We start from the raw sequence: 21,094 nt of genomic DNA on the forward strand, positions 1-21,094 counted from the left end.
CACAAAGTAGTCTTCTGCTTTGTTCCGTCTTCTGCTGGATGTCTTCTTTGGCTGTATCAAGATGGTAGGAGTTTCAGCTATTCAAGATATGCCTGATTCTCAGTCCTGTGAAATGGCTCCAGTAGGTAAATGCTTGTGCAAAGTTGACAATCTGAGTTCAATCCTCAGAACTACATGACTACATAAAGGCAGATTTCTATTATGAGGGACAACTATTTCAATCTGTGCACTTTATCATTAAAGGTTCCTTCAAAGCCTCTCTTGCAACCTTTCTATGAAAATTTTGCTCTCCAGAATCCTAGAATCCAGTGAGATATGAAAAATATTGCTTAAATTAAAAAAAATCTGCAGTAATAATATTTGGTGAGAATCAGCCTCACAAAGTTGTTCTGGGACTTCCACATGTACTCAGTGGTCTGTGTGCCCACCAAAATAATAATTAATAATAATAATAGGAACATTTATTCTTGATATATGGACTGTATTCAAAATGTAAGAATTTTATTATATTTTTCACCAAGTTCAATTCACTAAGGCAAGAAATATTTTTTTCAAGTATTGCTCCGTGACCTTTCAGGTGGTATTCCCACCCATATAAGTCACAAATAGGTAAACCTATTATTCTATTTCTATTTTAAGGATTTGATGCTATGTTTTATTATTAACAATCATAGAAGACTGTAGACTACTAGAGGTGCCTCAGTTTGTCTCTGAGCTTTTAGCATATTAGATTTTTAAAGTAGCATGTATAAATAGTAATACTACAAACTTATAAACTACCCCACATGGACATTTTGGGGGAAGGTAAATAGAGCTAGTTCCACTCCGTGGCTTCTGTAACAATAAAGCAGTAAGTGATGAGAGGGTTCTGCTCTCTGGGATGCACTGTGCCTTTGAAATGGGTGAGGGTGGTTGTCTGTGGGGACAACACCACCAGGTAGCAGTCACAATGTGCAATTGGTTCTACTGTCTTTTATGGATCTCAAGACTGTGTCTAACTCTCAGGCAGGATTCTATTCCAGGTTCACAGATTCAGATTAACTACAGCTGCAATGAGGCAAATTTCCCTTATGAGAGAAAACTATTTTGATCAGTGCACTTTATCATTAAAGGTTCCTTCAAAGCCTCTCTTGCAACCTTTCTATGAAAATTTTGCTCCATAGAATCCTAGAATCCAGTGAGATACGAGAAATGTTGCTTAAATAAAAAAGATTTGCAGAAAAAATATTTGGTGATATTCTGAAAGCTTTACCTCTTATCATAAAGTCTCAGCATTCAATGAACATATAAGAGGTTCAGAGAAACTACATAAAAGAAATCTGCCTTGCTTTGATAGCTCTCATATTACTCAAAATTTATAGAAACATTCTTGGTTTTATTAATCTACTATCTGTGACTATCTGATGTACCGTATTTTGAAAAAGCCTGCTGTAAGCATGACATAATTATTTCATAAATGTGATCCTTCCAGTAAAGAAAACACCCTTGTTAAATTAAGACCCCGGTTTGGGAATTATAGAAGAGATCACTTTGCTAAGTCAGCATAACTCCTTACTGCATTCTAAATCTTATTCTTCATTTTTAGATGTCTTTGTGAGAGTGTTAAATCCCCTGGAACTGGAGTTCATAGACAGCTGTGAATGGCCATGTGGGTGCTGAGAGGTGAACCCAGATCCTCTGGAAGTGCAGTCAGCAAGCCATCTCTTCAGCTCCTTAAATCTTATTCTTACAACTACAGCTATAAGTATAGCTTCTCTATACAACAAATGAAGACCACGAACAACAACAACAACAACAAACGAACCAAACTAGAGACAATTCAGATATCGGTGGATTGTGAAGAACTAAGCCCCATGAGGTACACCTGCAACACAGAGCCTGGGGTAGAAAGGTTTGCAAGAGCCATAATACCTGGACATCAGTTGTGCGAGTGCCTTTCTTAGAAATGGCTGCATAAACAAGACCTGAACCAAGACACTAACCAGGACAGGAGAACATCTTGAGTATTTCCACTTATAGAAACAACAAAAGCTATAGTTAATCAATGACTCCTGAGAGAGGGACAACGAGCCTTTTCCAGGCATGAGCCTCTCATTGGTTATCCCATACAGAGTGGTGTGGTGTGGTGGTTTGAAGGAAAATGACCCCCAAAAGTAGTGGCATTATTAGGAGGCGTGTCCTTGTTGGAGGAAGTGTTTCACTGTGCGGGTGGACTTTAAGGTCTCATATATGTTCAAGCCACACTCAGTGCCTTAGACCACTTCCTGTTATCTGCAAGCCAAGGTGTAGGACACTCGGCTACTTCTCCCACACAGATCTGCATGTAGGACCATCATGTTCTGCCAAGATGGTAACTGATGAAACCTCTGGAACTGGAAGGCATCTCAGTTAAGTGTTTTTCCTTTATAAGAGTTGCCATGGTCATGGTATCTCTTCACAGCAATAGTAACCTAACTAAGGCAGGTAGCTAGTCCTGAAACCACATAAATACATACAAATAACAAAAATGAACTCAGCACATTATATTTTACATATTATGTGCATGTGTGTGCATGTAAATATGTGTGAAAAATAATAAAATATATGCTATCAATCTGAAATGGGGGATTATGGAAAAGGTTGAAGCGAGGGGACATGGGAGATGCTAGAGGGAAGAAATTGAAGGGGGAACTGATGTAATTCTATTTTATTTTTCTTTTCTTTTATTATTTATTTATTTATTGTTTATTTATTTATTTATTAAAGATTTCTGCCTCCTCCCCGCCACCGCCTCCCATTTCCCTCCCCCTCCCCTAATCAAATCCCCCTCCCTCGTCAGCCCGAAGAGCAATCAGGGTTCCCTGCCCTGTGGGAAGTCCAAGGACCACCCACCTCTATCCAGGTCTAGTAAGGTGAGCATCCAAACTGCCTAGATGCCCTTCAATGGAAGAATGGATGAAGAAAGTATGGAATATATACATATTAGGGTACTACTCAGCAGTAAAAAACAATGACTTCTTGAATTTTGCATTCAAATGGACGGAAATAGAAAACATTATCCTGAGTGAGGTAAGCCAGACCCAAAAAGAGGAACATGGGATGTACTCACTCATATTTGGTTTCTAGCCATAAATAAAAGAGATTGAGCCTATAATTCGTGATTCTAGAGAAGCTAAATAAGAAGGTGAATCCAAAGAAAAACATATAGGTATCCTCCAGTAATTCTATTTTAAATTTAAAGTATTTTAACAACAAGAAAGTTAAAAAACATTCAGAAGCAAATTTTGTCTGAAAAATTCTCTATATTGTAAACTCAGAAATTCAAATGACTCTTGCACAAACTGGATTTCTAAAGCTTAAAACTAATGGTTTTAAACCTTAAAGTACCTATAAGTTTTATTTGTATGGAAATTGTATTAGACAAGTCAAGAACTCTCTTCGATATGTGACTAAATGAAAGACAAGCTTTAGGAATTCAGGAGCAGATGTTCTGCACAGAAACAGGATGCATGATTCCTGGGCTTAACGCATGATTATGAGAATTATAAAGATTGGAGAACAATGGCGAGAGAAATTACAAATGAATCTGAATTCAGAAAGCAATCAGAAGCCAAGAAGGCAAAGACCCTAGAAAACATGGAAAGGCAGTAGACAAATATCACGACTCTGGGAATGGACAAATAGTGGCTGATAAGACAAGGTGGGAAAGGCAGTCAGACACCCAAAGGCATGTGAAAACAGAGTAGAGAGCTGTCATCTTTATGGATAAGCACCAATAAATAACTTTAAAAATAAATGGGTCTGAAGAGGTGACTCTGTGGTTAAGAGCACATCCTCTTCCTGCAGAAGAATAAAGTTTAGTTGCCAGCATCTATGGTATGTGGTTCACAACCTCTTCCACTCCTGGGAATGCTCTTTGTGTCTCTGTGATGACCTGCACCATGTGCACATATCCTCACATAGATACATAAGTAAAATAATTTTACAAGTTAACTAAATTTTTAGAAACACAAACAATGCTGAGAAGAGGATCCGGTGGGTAGAAGTGTGTGCTGCCAAGCCTGATTTCCTAAGTTTGCCTCCTGAGAGCCACGTGGTGAAAGGAGAGAACAGACTCCCACAAGTTCTCATCCAACCTCGCCACAGGCACCACGGCACATGCACGTACATAATAAATAGTGGAATTTTAACTTTTAAAATGGTACAGAACAGGTAATTGCAGACTAGCTTTCTAGAATATACAGCTACAGCTAACGAGCGGTTCATTTAGACATAGAAGGGAAATGAAGACAAAGGCAACAATTATTTGAAAGGGCAAGGGTCATCTCAGTGTTTACCTGACTTTAGATAAAGACAATTGGACTAATTCAGGGCAGAGTCATCATCTGAATCACCATGTATAAGAGTAATCCAACCTTACCTTTGCATTTATATAAGGATTTACAGGATTAATGAGGAAAATATCTCTCTCATCCCACTGTCTAAGGCTGCCTTGAAAGACAGATTACTATCCTTCTCTTCTCCCTCCTGAACCTGACTAGAGCGCTACTCATGGTCAATCCCTAGTCCAGGGGCATGTGAGGAAAGAAATTCTGGGGACGATGTTAATGAAGCAGAAATCAGCAGAATTACACAAATCCCACAAATATGCAATAAAATATTTTCTATTTTTAACACAAAGAAGACAGGCAACGAGTGATAGCCAATGAAGCTACGAAATCACTAACCACTTTTTAGCTGGTCTTTGTAAAATTCTGTTTGTAGATAACTCGCCCATTGATCCTCATATGCACATACTCCAGCAGTGTAGACACCATGCTAACTGACATTATAACTAGTAGGTTTGTCCAGGGGTCAATTGCAGGGATCCTGCCAATCTCTACTGGGCTGAGATCCTGGCCAAGATTTAGGTTCAGATTTGTTCCACATAGCTCCCCTTGTTAAAAGCTATATGCACATGTGTAAATGGCTTACCTTTCCTCCAGAGCACGTGTCCTCCACAACTTGGGAATGTGAAAGTTTAGTCTCCTGGTGCAAGAAAGTCAACATTACAGGGAAATAAAGGTGTTTATTAAGTAAATTTTATTGTTTTTAATTATTAAAGATTTATTTATTATATGCAGTGTTCTACCTGCATGCATGCCTATATGCTAGAAGAAGGCACCAGATCTCACTATAGATGGTTGTGAGCCACCGTGTGGTTGCTGGGACTTGAACTCAGGACCTCTGGAAGAACTGACAGTGCTCTTAACCACTGAACCATCTCTCCAGCCCCTTATTAAGTAAATTTTAAAGGAGGTGCTCTTTCATTCTTCTGGATTATTGTCTTAGTTAGGGTTTAGTCTGTTGTTGTCATAGCTGGAAATATGGCAATGTACAGACAGGCATGGTGCTAGAGAAAGAGCTGGGAGTTCTACATCTTGATCTGTAGGCAGCAGAAGGAGACTGTGTGCCACCCTAGGCCTAATTTCAGTATAGAAGACCTCAAAGTATGCCTCCACAGTAACATACTTCCTCCAACAAGACCACCTACTCTAACAATGCCACTCCCTATGGGCCAATTTTCAAACACATGAGGCTATCGGGGATCATTTCTATTCAAACCACCACAATTACTATAATCACAGGAAAAATAGAAGATGGAAGGAGAGGAGGCAGAAAAAGAGCCAGAAGGAAAACCAGAGAAAGACAAGAGTAACGGGGACTCAGCTTGATGCTGCTGCATTCAAAAGTAAACCAGGGCACCATGAGCCACGGAGTCTGAGAATCCTGTAGAAACTGTAGCAAGGCTAAAGAAGCCGATTATCCTTAGAGCCTCCAGAAGGACACAGCCTACTGACAGTCTGATTTTATCATGACCCATTTTGAAATTCTGACTCGCAGAATGGTGGAGAATAAGTTGTTGTTGCTTCAGATAACAAAGTCCGTAATGATTTGTTATGGGAATTTCAGGCTAATAGAAAAGCCTAATGTGCTACCTATAGCTGGTTGTTCTTCTTTCTGCTGGCAGAAGTACAAGAACATGTACAGAAATACTACATATGCCCAAACTCTCAGCCTACATTGTCTACTCATCTCACCATCAAGGGAGGGAGAAAATAGGTGGTACTGTTTGTGGGAGGGATTTTAAAGCTATATGGTAAAGGTGTGGACATAGGAAAGGGTGAAGTCTTAGCGCATTGGTGCCTCATACTGTTTAGTTTAATCTTAATATGAGCGGCTCCGCCAGTGCAAATAACTCCAATTAAACCAGATTAGACCGAACTAAAATGCTCATGTTTAACAAATGCAGCACTCTCAGGTGGACCAAGACAGCATGGCGGGAATAGGAGCCCACACAAACCCAAAACCACGTGTTCCTTTCTCCAGCAGGAGCCTAAATGGACTGTGGGAGTGGTCCTGACCCTCCCCAGGGGAGGGATCAGTGCCTGGCAAGCTGAAGAGTTGGAGTCCTGACTGGGGCAACTGCCAGGCCAGGAGCTTCCAATCACATACAGCAGTAAACATCTCACCACACCAGTGTGGGCCAGGAAAATTTTTTCTGAAAGCAAATTAGCTATCATGAGCTCCATAACTGGAAGTAGAACTCAAGTCTCCCACATTATTTACATGGTCCAGACAAATCATGATTATTGGATATATTTTTCAAGAAAAAAATACAAATGAATAACTTGGCAACATCGACATGGGTAGAGCTATTCCAGGGAGGAATCTAGTGAGACATAATTAGAAATTTAAAAGTCTGTGCTTCTTTACAGAAGGCTGCAACAAAACAGATCCACGTCAGAGAGTATTTATGACCTTACATTTCTGTGTTCCAGAGTACACACTAGTGGGAGAATGAAATACAAAATGTAATATAATCAAACTGTGGTCTCTGTCCTGTACTATGCAGTGGTCAAAGGCAGTACGCAAAGCTGGTGTAAACATATGGACAGATCACAGAAGTGCATGTTAGGTGAGGAAAGAGCATAAGATAGCTCATAACACAAAACCATCTACACAACACAAAGTCCTCTGAGCATTGTGTGTTTTCAAACATCTTTAATTGCTCAAATATATAAAAGGAAGGTTTGAAGGTAAACTGGGCACCCATTTATTAGATGCAGAGGTTAGCAAGGGGAATGGAGAAAAATCAGAGAGAAAACATTGAATTTTTAGGTAGAAAGGCCTAACCACACAATGGTCATAACAATTTCCAAACAAAGAACTGCTAGCTAAAGTCAGTTATATACGTCCAATTCTTTGTAAGTAAGGGACAGAAAAAAGAGCTGAGAGAAGGGGGAGAGAGAATAAAAATCTAATGAGAGTATAGAATTTCTAAGATGTGTTTTCCCATCAGATAAAAGCTTCATAAAACAACAGAAGTTTTCTACCACAGCACTTTCTCTACACTAAGTTTTATATCTTCTAGAGGAGACAAGTGCTTTCCAGCCCATTTAATGGCTCTCTCTCTCTCTCTCTCTCTCTCTCTCTCTCTCTCTCTCTCTCTCTGTGCTCACTCGTGTGCATGTAATGGGAGAAAAGAAGGAAGGGGAGGAAGAGAACATTCTTCTGTAGCCATTTAATTTCTTTTCTTAATTGTTTTAGTAAGGTTGTTAATGTCCTTTGACCTCCAGAGTTCACTTTTAGACGATACTTTAGGCTTTTGCATATGAAGCCCATCTTTCTTGTGAGTAATAATGGAAATGAGGCAGAGATCACATCAGTTGCCTAGAAAGTGCTCTCTGTGTTGAAACATTCCTTTGAGGAGAAAAAATTACTTCATCTTCATTAGTGAGCAGTGGGGAAATGTCTGGTCCAGCCTATTGGGGGAACTGCTGGTCTTTAATGAGAGGAAGGAATGGTGGAAGCTGTTGGCTAGCTACAGCAACTGTGATGCTAACACGCCAGAGCCTCATGCTAATGACCAGCATGCCTAGCTGACTGCAGTCCCTAAGCACGCCAAGTTTCCTCTGTTCTACTGTTCTACACTAACATTTCAGCTTCACATGTGTACCTGCTTTTGACAGGGACAGGCTTTCGGGGGGATTGAGGACTATGCTAATCACATAGTAATTTTATAATTATCACGAGTCAATAGATTATAAACAAACTGATCCTGGTCTTTCTGGACCACACATACACACACTAGAGCCATACTGTTAGTTATGGCTTCATTGCTATAATAAATACCTGAGAGAAACAATTTACAGGAATAAATATTTACTTTGACTCATAATTCCAATAGATTGCTCTTTTGCTACGGTCTTGGTGACCACAAAAGCATATGGTGGAACAGAGCTGCACAGCTAACTGTGGCTGGGAAATAGAGACAGGAAGGAACTGAAAAAAGGTAGATCTTTCCAAGACTCAATCTAATGATAAATTTCCTTCCTTTAGGTCCCATATCCTATGGTCCCACTGCTTCACAATAGTATCATTCAACCATGAAACATCATGGGATTAATATAGTGATGAAGACAGAGTCCTCCTGGTCCAGTCACCTTACAGTAGCATTCTAGCTGGAAATTATTGCTTCAAAGAGTAATAAGCCTCCTCAAAGGGGTATTTTTTTAAAATTATATTTCCTATTTATTCTTTGAGAACATCATGCATGTACACAAGGTATTTTGATCGTATACAGGTCCCATTCTTCCTCTAACTCCTTTCAACAGTACCTATACCATATGCTACTAACTTCATGTCCTTATATGCATACATATATGTTATATCACTGAGTCAAATTAGTGCTGCTTATAAGTTCATGGGTGTAGGGTCATCCAATAAAGCGTGGGCAGCCTAGGAAGAGCAACACTGAAGAAAACTGAACCTCTTTCCCCCAACAGAGATCAACTGCCAATAGCTCTTCAGTCATGGTGAGGTCTCACACAGGCAGATGTCACCTAGCAGGCAGTGTGGAGGAGTTTATAGGACTGCATACTTGGGGCTTACTTTTGACATTATGATCTCAAAACAAAAAGATTTATAAGAGACATGTCTGTTCTGGTAATGAAGTTGGGATCTTACTCAAAAAGGTGTTTTAAAATGAGAACATTCCAGCACACAAGAAACAGAGGATACATGCCCGTCCCCTCTCTGTAAACCAATCTACTGCAGATCCCAGGCAGACATGCCTGTGCCCTCTCTCTAAGCCAATCTGCTGCAGATCCCAGGCAGACATGCCCGTGCCCTCTCTATAAAGCAATCTACTGCAGATACCAGGCAGCACTCACAGTCTTGAATTCACAATAAATAATTGGTACAAAAGAAGTAAAGGAAAGAGATTTGATATTATCCAGTGTTCAGCATTTATATCATAAGTCCACTTTGAACATCTGTCTGAAGACACTTCCAATCTTAACTATGCAAAGAACCTTTTCACTGACAGCAGGACAATGCTGTACCCAGAGTCCACCCAACTCAGCAGACCACGAGGCTTTGCTATGCTTTATAAAGTAGGTCAGAGTGTGAAACAGAAAAGGGAAGATGTGGCTATCTTTTTCTTATGTAGAGAGATTCTTCAGTTGAATAGACATGATAGTTATTTAGTATAAAACATAATCTTAAGCTAGGGAGATAGCTCTAATGGTAAATGTTTGTAGTAGGAGCTACGGGCTAAGTTCTGCCACCCGGCTACTGGCCCCTGGCTAGCTTAGTCTTTAAATTACTGAGCAATATGGGTAGGAATAAAGCTGTGGCTTTGCTGGCTAGATCCAGCCCATTCCTTAGCTTTCTGCCATTCCAGCCTTGTGGCTGAGGTACAGGCCAGAGCCATGTTCAGTGCCACAAGTCTACAGTGTTTCAAGGTCCTTGCCAGCAAGCCAGCTACAACAGTATTAAGCAGCACTCAAAAGCTCCATAGTCAGGACTGCCTGCTTGAAAGAGTCAGAGTTTGCCCTGGCAGGACGGCCAAGAAAGCTGGCATTTTAAACCGCAACTTGTTTCCTGCTACGGCTGAAAACTGAAAAGCATGTGTTCAGCTTTTCATCAACACGGTTTAAGTGTTTCGTGGCAGGACCTCTTAAAAGAGCTGCCAGCTTTGCAGCTAAAGCTGAGTCAGGAAGCCTCTCTTAAATGAGAGCATTTGCTTGCCCCTGGCAGACCTGAGAAATTGCTGCTACCAAGAAAACATGCTTTACTCTGTTCTTTCCCAAGCTTTCTCAGGCTTTCTGTGGATTTAGTTGTCCACATGTTGGGCAGCCATTCTGTTGAAGGAGCTGTGGGCTGCGTTCCTGCCACCCAGCTCCCAGCTGCCTGGCTATCTTATGCCCCAAAATAACAACACACAAATTGTATTCATATAAACACTGCTTGGCCCATTTATATTAATGTGTGTAGCACCACAAGGTGGTGACTTATCTTGCCTAACCCATATTTAGTAATCTGTGTAGCACCAGTTTTACCGGGAAAGATTCAGCATGTCTGACCTGGTGCCTTGCTTCATCATGTCTGCCCCAGAGAGCAGAAGCATGGCGTCTTAGCTCACTTTCCTTCTTCCCAGCATTCTGTTCTGTTCACTTTGCCTACATAATTTTCTGTCCTATCAGGGCCAAGGCAGTTTCTTTATTTAACCTTCCTCCATCATATAGGTTGCTAATGGATAATCATCAATAATAGCAAAGCTTGTAGTCATGTTAGTTAGATTTTCTAGATATATAGAGATATATTTCAGTTAGATAGGCATTCTTCATATCTTTCAAACACTGCAGAATATGGCATTTTAATAGTTTAATAACTTAGGGTTTTTCATGACAATGAGACACATCTGCTCCTGGCAGCACCAATCTACTTCAAGAGGAAGATGGGCATTGAAGAGGCTCCTTATGGAGTTTGATAGCCATTTGGGCAAGAAACTGCTCTTGCCTGGACTGTTGCATAAACTGGACATAAAGAACCGGCAGAGAGAGGACTGCTTAAACTACCTAAAGGTGAGATGGTCTTTCAGGGTTCCTGATCCATAAAAGAGTCTGTGAGACATTCTGCAGGACACACCAGAAATTGACTAAACTGTCTTTGGAATTTCCTGCTTCATGGAAATGTCTGCTGGATACTATGGGCCTGTAGGCCGAAGATGGATGCCCCGATGGTACAAAAGAACGTTGGGGGGCTATACAGACAGAGAGATGTCTCTGTCATTTCTAGAGCTTGGAAATTGCTTATTTCTTGTTTACTTAGGTAATATTATATCCTTCTGTAGTCTTTGATGGAGCTGAAGAATGGATAGTTATAGTTTTCCTTAGTTATGATAAAAGATAAAATAGATATAAATATTGTGACTGTAATTCTTGCTTTATAACTGTTTTGCTATATGTAATTTACTATGTTAAAGTGAAAGATTTTCCTTTCTGTTTAAACAAAAAAAGGGGAAATGATGGAGGTGGGTCATTTGTCCATCTGTTGCTTTCATTGGTTAATTAATAAAGAAACTGCTTGGCCTTTGATAGGACAGAAAATTAGTTAGGCGGAGTAGACAGAACAGAATGCTGCGAAGAAGGGAAGTGAGGCAGAGTTGCCATGATTCTCCTTTCGGAGACAGACGCAGGTTAATATCTTTCCTGGTAAGCCACAACTCGTGGTGCTACACAGATTATTTGAAATGGGTTAATCAAGATGTGAGAATTAGCCAATAAGAGGCTAGAACTCATGGGCCAAGCAGTGTTTAAAAGAATACAGTTTCCGTGTAATTATTTCGGGTAAAGCTAGCTGGGCGGCGGGAAGCAGCTAGCCGCTCCTCACTACAAATGTTTGCTATGCAAGACAATGATGTGGGCTTGAAATCTGACTTGCATTTAAAAGCCCTTGAAAGATGGCTTGTACTCAGAATTCTGTACCTGGGAGGAGGAAACAGGCCTTCTTTGGGTCTAGGCAGCCAGCCTTAATAAACTTCAAACAAAAGATCCTGTCTCAAACAAACAAAACAAAACAAAAACAGAAAAACAGACAGCAATGAGGAACAATGGAGGTTGAGTTTGTCCTTCATGCACTAACATAATGTACACCCCCCCACACACATACATACATAGATTCACAGTTCTTTGATGATATTATGTACGTCTCCACATACACATAAGACTACTTTGAGGATATTATGTACACACACACACACACACACACACACACACTACTTTGAGGATGTTATGTGTTAGGAAAAAATCCTAAGACAGGTGGTTCTGCCGGCATAAAGAATTCCAATTAGGTCAGATCAAACCAAATTAAAATGCCCATCATTTTTATTGAATACTGAGCACATGGCTTGGAGACAGAAAAGTGGGGAGCCAATGCAAACCCGGAACCATGCATTGCTCCTCTGAAAGTCCACTTAAATACCCTGTGGGGGTGGTGGGGAGGGGTCAGGACCTGGCATGCTGGGATTTGGAGTCCAGACCAAAGCAACTCCCAGACTGGGGCTGGGGCTATGCTCCAGACTTAACATTATGTACACACACAAACACAGACACTACTTTGTGGATTTTATGTATACACACACACACACACACACACACACACACACTACTTTGAGGATATTATGTACACACACAAACACATACTACTTTGAGGATATTTATGTACTCTCTCACACACACACACTCTCTCATACTCTCTCTCTCTCTCTCTCTCTCTCTCTCTCTCTCTCTCTCTCCCTCTCTCACACACACACACAAACACACACACTACTTTGAGAATATGAGTTCAAACAGTTTGCCAGACTCTTCCAGAATTTATATGTATAATGAATGGAGCCAGTCATAAAGCTACAAATTAAAACTGTAACTTTTGTCAAAAGTAGCCCCCAAAAGCTCTAGGTTCCTGAGACTTTTGACAATGACACCCTTGTAGTGTGCTGCTGTATGAGATACTGGGATTTTCTGGGTTAAAGGTCAAAATGTAAGGGGCCGAAGAGTCTGCTCTGTCAGCTGTGCTCAGAATGCAGAATTGATTACTCAGATATGGTCTCATCTAGTATTCAGGGTAAACAGCCTCATTAAAAGTATAATGCGAAGGAGATTTAAAATTTTTCCAACAGGGTCAGAGAGGTCGACTGAGGAAGAGGGAAGCAGCCAGTGGCTGCTCAGCTGGCCTCTGACTCAAGGTAGCTGTGTTCTTGTCTCGCTTGCTCTCTGCAGACTTGGTCATTTTAAGGATGAAATCAGTCAAGGAAGGAGAAAAGACTGTGTTCAAAGGTTAAGAGTAAAAATCTCTCCAGAGATTTTAAGCAGCCATCGTGTGAATGAAGCCCGGCAGCAGGCAGCCAGTTGAGGAACTCTGAAAAGCAAAAAGCATTCTCTTTGATGAAGAGTGAGCCTCTCTTTAAGCCTGGCCTGACCCGCAGCACAGCAGGGAGGCAAGTCCTCTACAGGAAACTCTTTATTCTCCTATTACTCACTTCTGCCTGGAATGCCTCAAACTCACAATTTCTGCAGAAGCTTCCTATTCAAAGTTGCTTTGTCATTCTAAGACCCCTTGGGCATTGTTTCCACCTTCTCAGCCCACAGAGTCTGCACTCGGCTTTAGGAATGAAAAGGTATTTTTGTTGTTGTTGTTTTATTTGTTTTCTGGAGTCCCTCCCAAGTCTCACTGTAGAAACCCAACCTCCACTTCCTCCTCCTGGCAGCCCAAGGTGACACTGACTAACCAAGCAGGCTCAGCTCTGCTGCTGGGCTTCAGGGAAAAGCCCAGAGGACCACAGCCCACAGAACCACCTGTCCTTCCCTTCCAATAAAGAAATCCACCCAGCGGTGAAATCCTGGAAGCTGATGTCTCACATGGGAGAATGGCTTTGTGTGCGATTTTGGCGCTGGGGCTGTTGAATGGAGGACATTGCATATGGTAGGCAAGTGTGGCCCTGTTGAGTTGCACTTCCTACAGCTACAGATAGTTTCAGAGATATTTTAGGGCAAGTGACACTAACAAAGGTGAACAGAAGATACTTTGGGACATTAGGTAAGAAGAAAACAAAAAGAGATAATGCTTCTGTGCTGTGTTCACTTTCTTAGGCTGGAAGATATTGGTGGATCACAAAGATAGCAATGTCTTCTCCATGGTCAAACAGCAGGAAAATGTCTCATTTCTCTTAGAGAGAAGTATGCAGTGTTTTAGGGCATCGATCTCTACCATTCCACGACTTGGCAGTGATAGCCCTTATTGTACTGATTATGTGGTAGTGGTGTCTAATGGCAGTCGGGACAGGTTCAGGGCTTGATACCTTTACTCAACTGTATCTGTGACTGCTTCAAACAATTCTGACTGCTAACTTTAGAAGAAGAGAGGGAAATGATCTCACATTTACTCACCATCAGCAACTATAATGGAGTAAGATTTTACAAAGTTACTGATTAGCATGAAGATGGGGGGTTCACAACACGTCATTGCTAAGTCGGGTGTCTGGCACTCCTGTCTCTGCTCTGCTGTGGAAGCTTGTCAATGGAATTGCAGTGTGCTGACTTTAACATTCATCTGATGGCTCTTCTCCCCACGCTCTTACTCTGTGTGTGCATATGTGTATGTCACATATTTCTTAACTTGGTGTTATGTAAGGCCATCTTCCTACAAATATATAATATAGTTTGACCTGTAACCTTCTGATGCCACTCCCTCCCCCTCCTATTTCTTAGTTTTGGTCTTACTGCCCTGCCATTATAACTATATGACTTTGCATATTTTCAAAGTCTAGAACATGTTTTCTGCGTAAAACAACTACAACAACTAAACCATAAAGTCAAGAGCATTAATTAATCCTTCCACTTTTGAGCATTTGGTTATTTTATATGATGATATTTGGGCCATATATTCCTAGCATATGATGATCAAATGCGTGATAAAAGCAGATTTAAAAATGAGAAAAGTAGCTCTGTATAGGACAGCCATTAGCCACAAGAGACTACAAAGACCCCACCAGTCTAGAAAGCATTGTCTGCCTTCATCTAGTAGACCAGTCTTAACTTATTCTGTAGGAAGATGAAAAGCAGGGGCCAAGGAAGAATATGATGATGGTGAGAGAGGGAGGAAATTCCTCCTGCTTTTGACACTAAACTGCTTAGCTAACTAGGAAGGTAATGGCTAGTGGCTAATGCACATTGTTTTCTACCAGAGCAAGCTCAGCAGCCCAACAGAAGACAAACAGGCAGAACCTCTCCATCACCTCCATCAGGACTTAGCTTGATGGAGAAAGGTCATTGGTTAAGTAATAAAGAAACTGCTTGACCTCATAGGTTAAAACATAGGTGGGAGGAGTAAACAGAACAGAATGCTGGGAGGAAGAGGAAGTGAGGTAGATGCCTCAGACAGACGCCATAGCTCAGCTCTCGGGGACACGCGATGAAGCTCCAACCCAGGATGGACGTAGGCTAGAATCTTCCCGGTAAGTGCACCTAGGGGTGCTACACACATTATTAGAAATGGACTAGTCCAGATGCGAGAGTTAGCCAAGAAGAGGCTAGATATAATGGGCCAAGCAGTGTTTAAAAGAATATAATTTGTGTGTTGTTATTTCGGGGCATAAACTAGCCAGGCGGCCAGGGTGCTGGGGACGCAGCCCCGCCACTCCTATTACTACATTAGCTGTTTAGCTTCAGCTATTCAGAATTTGCATTTCCAGCATCCCAAACACTGCCCAGTCCTGTGGCTGATCTCTTCCCCATGCCATATACAGGATTAGCTTTTTTTCTGGTCACTCAAGATTACAAAGAAATGGAAAGCACAGAATAGGAACAAAACAAGAAGTTATATGTTGAATACAAAGAAGCATATTTGGGACAAGTAAAAATGCCAAATATAGATATAATAAAAAATATGCAGCCATGGATGTCAGTGATTTGAAGGTTTTGTGAGTTGGAGGAGTTTAGATCACTGGTAATGCATTTCAGAAAAGAAATTGTGTTGGTGAGATTTCTATCACCGTGCCAATGTGACAGTTATGCCACAATGATACCTGAGACGATCAGCTGAAGAGAAGAATGTTTGGCTTCACATTTTCAGAGGGTTTGGTCCAATATCAAGCAGATCAACTGTTTTAGTGCTTCCAGGACAAAGTATCAAGGAAGGTAATGCAGAGTGGTGGCAAAACTGCTCCTTTAACAAAATTCAGAAAGCAAAAGGAAGAAGCAGCCAGAGTTCCAGTATCTGTTTCCAGAGCAAAACACCAGTCAGTGACCTGATTCTGTCCTGCTAGCCTCTACCTCCTAATGGTTTCCACACACTTTTCCATAAGTGTCACAGAATGGAGACAACGCCTTGGACATTTGGTCTTTGGAAAACACTCAAGATCTAACCTGTGAAACTACTACATCTTGTCTTAATAAACTAAAAAAGTTAGAAAATATATTAACTATAAAATATAGAAGTAAACTGATAGACATTATTGTGTAACAAAATAATTTTTCAAACTGTAAACTTCTCTTCCCTTCCTCCCTCTCTCCCACCTACTCTCAGGCTTTCCCTTCCTTTCTTCTTTCTTCTTTGTTTAGAGTTGAAGAATAGATTTTCAGGTTTCATCAATCATATCCCGAAAACTCATATGCTTGTTACCATATATAAGGTCATACACATGCAGATTCTAAGCCAGTTATACAAGAATAGAATAACATTTAGCAATAAGTTGGAAATGTTCTTTATAGAAAATAACATTCTAGAAAAAGAAGATGATATCTTGACTGCTATAGAGATGATTCTATTGGTAAGGATCTTGGTTTATTGATATAAATTTAAGGTCAATTTTGTTATATGTATATTTCTGCTCTTGATTAAAATATTGTGTTGGTGCAGCTAATTTAAAATGTAATATATAATTAAAAATATAGGTTAATAGAGAGTCATCTAAAATGGTCAAGCTTGTAGTCATGTTAATTAGGTTTTCTGGATGTACAAAGATGTATTTCAGATGTATAGATATTCCTCAGATCTTTCAAAGACCTTCAAAATATGAAATTTAAAATGTTTTAATAACTTAAAACTTTTCATGACAATGAGACACACCTGCTCCTGGCAGCACCAATTACTTCAAGAGGAAGATGGGCATCAAAGAGGCTACTTAGGGAGTTTACTAGCTATTTGGGCAAGAAACTGCTCTTGCCTGGACTGCTTGATAAATTGGACATTCAGGACCCACAAAAAATGACTGCAAAAGTTGTCTAAAGAAGGTGAAATGATCCTTTAGGGTTCCTGCTTCATAAAAGAGTCTGTCATACACTCTACGGGACACACACACGTGACTGACAAACTGCCAATATAGGTGAACAGTCTTTAAAATTTCCTGCTTCATGAAAAGTCTGCTAAATACTATGGGCCAGTAGATTAAAGATGGGTACCCCAATAATACAAAAAACTTTGGGTGACTATCCAGGCAGTGAGATGCCTCTGTCAATTCTAAAGTTTTAAAAGTTGCTTACAATACACTTCCTGTTTACTTAGGTAATATTATATACTTCTAGAGTCTTTAATGGAGTTAAAAATAGGTAGTTATAATTATAGTTTTCCTTGATTATAATAAAATAAAGTAAATATAAATGTTGTAACTGTAATTCTTGCTTGATACCTGTTTTGTTATATATAATCTTACTTTGTTAAAGTTAAAATCTTCCTTCTTATTTAAACAGAAAAAGGGAAATGATGTGGGAAATCTTTTTGTATATGTGTTGCTTTTATTGGTTAATGAATAAAGAAACTGCTTTGGTATGTGATAGGGCAGAATACAGCTTTGCTGGGAAAGCTAAATTGAATTTTGTGAGAGAGAAGGTGGAGTCAGAGAGAAGCCATTGAGCCACCAGAGGAGAAAGATGTGAGCTGCCAACTGGAATATTGCTGGTAGGCCATGAGTCTCATAGTAAAATATAAAACAATAAAATTGGGTTAACCAAAAATGTAAGTGCTAGCTAACAATGTGCTTAAGTGATTGGCCAACCAGTAATTTAAATAATTTAGTTTCTGTGTGGTTATTTTGAATTTGGGTAGCTGGGATCAAACAAGCAACATCCTACAACACTTAATTGAAGTCAGAATCAAGAAAACAGATCATCTCAGAAATAGTACCCAAGTCTACTGAGCTCCATCAGTTTCTATCATGGCTCCTCTAGTCTAGGGGTTGGTAACATTTTTATTTAAAGGGCTAGTTCATAAAAATTTTAAGCCTATTTAGTAACTTTGTCTCTGTTTCAATATTTCCATTTTCTTATGTTTATTGATGGCTCTGTTCATACCAACCCAGATTTACAAGAATAAATATGAGGCCATGTTTTACCTGAACAACCACAGTTTGCAGACTTGGGACTTGTCCTAATTAATAATGTCCCTTCTTAGCTGATTTCTGGAACCTCAAACTAGTTTTTATCTGAGCACTCTACAAACCATTACACTCAGTGCGAAAAGACAAATTTAAGAACTACACTGGTTTGTTATTAACATTTTCTAGAGTAATTTCCATCTTAGAGTATGAGCAGAGATTTGTGAGAAATACAAGATCCCACCTGCTGTGTGGTTGGCAGCCTTTTAGTGGCTTCCTTCTGCCACAGGACAATGGCACAGGCTTTTGTTTGGATATTTTTGTTTGCTTGTTATTGAAGCAGGACAGAGGTGCTTCTACTCAGTACTAATCAACTTCTCATAACATTTTTCAAGCCCTTTAGCACATCCTCGGTGAGTTTTCCTACAGTCTTTCTGTGGATTACAAATCCCGCAGGTTACCCTGCACTGCCCTGCTCAAGGTGCGTTTTCACAGGCGTTTACTCTACCTGGATCATAGATAATTTCCATACTAGAGTAAATATCTTCTGTTCTGTTTTGTTTTGGTCTTGTTTTGGTTTTTTCGAGACATGGTTTCTCTGTAGCTTTGGAGCTTATCCTGGAACTAGCTTCTGTAGACTAGCCTGGCCTCAACTCACAGAGATCCACCTGCCTCAGCCTCTCCGAGTGCTGGGATTAAAGGCGTGTGCCACCACCAACAATCTCTAGAGTATATATCTTAAGAAGATAAAACATATTTCTAGTCTGCTTGGCATTTTGTCCTTAGTGATAAGATAATGTCTTGTCCATAAAAAGGGCTCAGTAATTATTTGTCAATAAGCAAACAGACTGAAGAATGCCTAAACAAGTCAGCCATCCAACAAACCTGGTGCTCATCTGAAGAAAAACAAAACTTATTTACTAAAAATCAGGGGCTAACTATAAAAACATTGGTTTCCATGGTTTTAGCTCCAAAGATTCACTAAAAGTACTAGAGTATAAAAATTTGGAAAATACAAGCAACTGAATTTATCAATCCAGCACTGACTGATGTTAAAGCACAAGAAAAAAAAGAGAGAAAACCTGTTTTTTTGCCATGTCCTTTCCTGAGCTACTTGAGGAAATTTTGATGATGCTTCATCTCCCAGGTGAGTTCACTGTACACTCAGAGCTGCAGTGGTTAACACGATTAATAAAAAACCAAAAAGAGAGATTGGAGTTCAACCTAAAGGTCAGAAAAACAAGACAGCCAGGCGCTGACTCTTACCTCTACCTCAGTTCAAAATGGCAATCGTGCCTCCAGGATCACTGCCTCCACAGTGCAGGCGCCCTCACCTGGGGGCACTACAACAGGACAGTGAAAGGGAATAGCTTAAGGTAGTACTAGGTCATTGCAGTCAAATTTTCATATTCCCAATTATGAAAACTTTCTGTTATGTATATTCTTACTATTAAACTATGAGTCATACTGAGAAGACAAGATTTGAGTCATTTTTATCTCTCTGATTGAACCAGAACATGCTGATCCAAAGATATATAGACAGAACAATAGAACTCTTGTTCTGATTTCTCTGCTGGCCTATGTAAGATTTATTTTAAGATGAAAGTCACTTATATCATAGCAACATAACAAATTATTTGCAAGTAGTCCTGGGTAAATGTTTAACTATTAAAAATAAATCTGAGATTAACAGATATGTAGAAATCTGAGTAAATTCTAGCTATATCTGAAAGATGAATTTGTAAAGCAATCCAGCATTTGGAGATAGGCTATATTTTATTCATATAAAGTTTTGACTTACAAAACCTTTGTCAGGAGCACTGAGTTAAAGTATCACTTATGATCTCCATGTAAAAATATTCATGTCCATGGATGTGTGTATTGAGAGTACATAACAGAATGGAAGAGAGAAATGAATGTTTTAAGAAACAGTAGCAAAGAATGGATTTCCCTGTGTGAAAGAAATTTTATACTCTGTTCATAATTTTAGCTTGAAAGAATATTCTTTTAATATTTTTTGATTTCTGAAAGACCAGTAGAGTCACCTATTTATTCCTATTGATTGGTAATGTTTATTTTTTGAGAGGGGGGTGGTTTTTGGTTTTTTGTTTTGTGAGCCTTGAAAGAACCAACTATTTGGTTGTTCTTCTCTGTTACTTTTAAATTACAATTGTTTCGATTAGTTTTTAAGAAAATGCTTATCTTTTATTTCTATTTTTATTAAGGAGTGTGTGTGTGTGTGTGTGTGTGTGTGAGAGAGAGAGAGAGAGAGAGAGAGAGAGAGAGAGAGAGAGAGAGAGAGAGCTGAAAAAGGATGTTGGGTCCCCTGGAGCTGAAATCTCAGCCATGTAAGCCACCCAGTGTGGGTGCTGGAAATCCAGCTCTATGCTCTGGAAGAGAAGAGCTGACTCTTCACAGCTGAGCCATCGTTGTTCTCATTTCTGTAATTTTAAGAATTTTTCCTTTCCCTCTGTGAGAACCAGTAAGTTCCCTACCTCTCAGAAACAGACTTAGGTTTTAGAGACTCCTTTACTGCTATATGGTTCTGTGCTCAGGGTGGGGTTGATGTGCAAGAATCTTTGCTTTCCTTGCCTGTTTTAATGTGAATGTATCAGTTGACAGTGAGCTGGTATCTTTGATCTATGAATTCTAGCTTTCTTTTTAAATTTTTTTTTAAATTTTACTTTATATTTCAACCACAGTTATCCTTTGCACCCCTCCTTCCACCCCTTTCACCTCCCCCAACCCACCTCCCATCCATTCCTCTCGATGCTCTTGTGGGGAGTCAACAAAGTCTGGTACATTAAGTTGTGTCAGGATCAAGCACCTCCCCCTGCATTAAGACTGAGAGTGGCATCCCACCTTAGGGATGGGCTCCAACAAGCTAGCTCATGCACCAAGGACAGATCTTGGTTCTAG

The sequence above is a fragment of the Microtus pennsylvanicus genome, chromosome 4 (genome assembly GCF_037038515.1).
Source record: "Microtus pennsylvanicus isolate mMicPen1 chromosome 4, mMicPen1.hap1, whole genome shotgun sequence".
NCBI lineage: Eukaryota > Metazoa > Chordata > Mammalia > Rodentia > Cricetidae > Microtus > Microtus pennsylvanicus.